The sequence below is a fragment of the Limanda limanda genome, chromosome 16, assembly GCF_963576545.1.
Source record: "Limanda limanda chromosome 16, fLimLim1.1, whole genome shotgun sequence".
In the NCBI taxonomy this organism is placed as follows: Eukaryota; Metazoa; Chordata; class Actinopteri; order Pleuronectiformes; family Pleuronectidae; genus Limanda; species Limanda limanda.
In genome coordinates this window covers 7,102,420-7,104,720 of record NC_083651.1, presented here as the reverse complement: position 1 = coordinate 7,104,720, position 2,301 = coordinate 7,102,420, and the positions used below count along the sequence as shown (strand labels likewise).

Here is a 2,301-nt window from a genome sequence, read left to right as displayed (position 1 = left end):
GGATTCAGAAATTGGATTGGATCACGTAATCTAATCTTGTTGTTGATCCGGATCAAACCTTGAGTTTGGGTTTTTCAAAACTTTTTGGTAGGATTGGGATCATTGTGATCCCAAAAAACAGGATTAAACTGATCCCAGCAGGAGGGTGGATTCATGGTGGATATCAGTAATAAAACTAGGTAACTAAAATTGGTTAGTTAAATAATACAACATTTATATCATGCATTTTACAGTATTAATATTTATTAATCAATTTCACTTGAATTGTTCAACAGGAAGTACATAAAGTAGGTAGGCTATGTAATCTGTAATCGAAGGAGAAGGTCAAACACAGGTGGAGCCAGAAGGCCTAGTTCCCACAGGATCCCCAGAGGGAGGCTCAAAGCACCCAAAGAAAGATGACGCCTATAAGGTACTTCTGCAAAAAGAGACCGAAAGGGCAGAAGTACAGATCCATCTAGCAGAGGAACAGCTTATTCTTGCCCGACGAAGCAGATGATGATGATGAAGAAGAAGGAGAACTCATAAGAAGAACTACTCATAACAAGAACTAAGAAGTAATTTATTTTGTTAAGTATTGGACATTTAAGCCTTTTTTTATCCAGTTCAATTCAATAAATCTTTGTTTGAAACCTGTTCGAAACATCCATAATGTATTTGTGAGTAAAGTATGTATTTATTTATTTATTTGTTGTAGGTCTCAGATGAGTGGACTGCCTGTTTCCAAGAAATGGACAATGGAGGGGGATGTTTATATTGTTTGTTTGCTGTTCCGTTCAGTCCTATTTTCTGTTCAAATAAAGCATATTGGAGTGACCCCACACTATTCTACCTGTTGTTCTTTACATAGCTACATTGTGATAGTCCCATTTAGACCACAGGTAATCCAGATTTGGTAATCCTGAAAAGTTTGAATCCGGATCAGAGTAATCCAATCCCACATTGCTTTGAAAAACCAGCATACAAATAAAATGGATTACGTGATCCTGGATAGCAGAAAAAGAGATTTCCTAATCTGGATCAGTTTGATCCAGATTAAAACTTTTGAAAAACCGGCCCCAGGAGCCCGGCTCTGTACTGACAGTCAAGGCTTCATGTTTATGGGATGTACTGGATTGTTACTGTTGCTCTAAGGAACGTTACAGGAAATCGTTCCTCCCAACCGCAATAAGACTGTTCAACTCCTCTACCTCTGTCAGAGCCACCATCACAGAACTGCACTAAACCTGTCTCCTTGCACTGTGTACCCTGTACAACACTCCGCTCCATATACACTTACTTCACATCATATGTGATTTGTGTTAATATAAACCATATTGATATTATATATAATTTTATACAATAATATTGTCTTTTGCACACTGTCTACATATTCTTACACTCATAGTATATTATATTATCTATTGTAGTCAAATACTTATACTTATACCTCTACTATATATCATATATTATATCATACTCTCTGTATATTCTTGTATATATAAGTCTATATACACATATTTATACATGTGTACATGTTATTATTATTATATTTACTATTATTATTATATATACTGTTGCTGCCATTATTACTATATACTGCTATTATATTGGTATAATTACTATCATATATAAATATATATTATGTTATATTATATACTATATATACTGTACTATTTTTATATACTGTGTAACAATAACATTACCATCATATCATCAGTACTATTACCATCATCTTGCCACTGCACCTTATCTACATATTTATCGTGTGTTTCTGTTTTTATTCTTTCTACCTCAATATTTTTTATTTTACTCTATTGTATTGTATTTTATTGTATTCAAATATACCGGCTGCTATGACGACTTAATTTCCCTTCGGGGATGAATAAAGTAATCTATCTATCATCTATCTATTATTATTATTATAGTGATATGATGTGTACTGCTTTGTGTCGTACATCTGTTTCTTTCATGGGACGGGGTTTGGATGATTGTGTGTTGAACTGAACTCCCATATCCAGGACGATAGATGTAACACAAGGAAACAAAGCATAGTGCAACATGTCATCGAGTCACGTTACTACTTATGCTTATGGTTTATGGTTGCAGTACTTGTTGCAGATGACATTAACCACGTAGAGCTAACCAAACATTTCACCATAACATCTTTTTGACAGTCACTGTGCTTGTGCAGGTTAAACACACACAAGTGAAATGTCGATGTCACTCCAGACCAACAAACACTGTGTTTAAATCCCTCCCATTTCAATTTCAGTTGAATAATATGGCTAGACTGACTCTCATATAGAAATTATTTATACC

The 2,301-nt window shown here is 34.5% G+C and overlaps 1 long non-coding RNA gene across 1 annotated transcript; it reads left to right on the top strand.

Annotated features, from left to right (window-relative positions):
- Positions 1 to 352: 352 nt before the first annotated feature.
- Positions 353 to 821, top strand: LOC133021856 (uncharacterized). The gene is made up of 2 exons (XR_009682985.1): positions 353 to 557; positions 698 to 821. It is a non-coding gene; the product is annotated as an uncharacterized LOC133021856 (long non-coding RNA).
- The last annotated feature ends 1,480 nt before the right edge of the window (positions 822 to 2,301 follow it).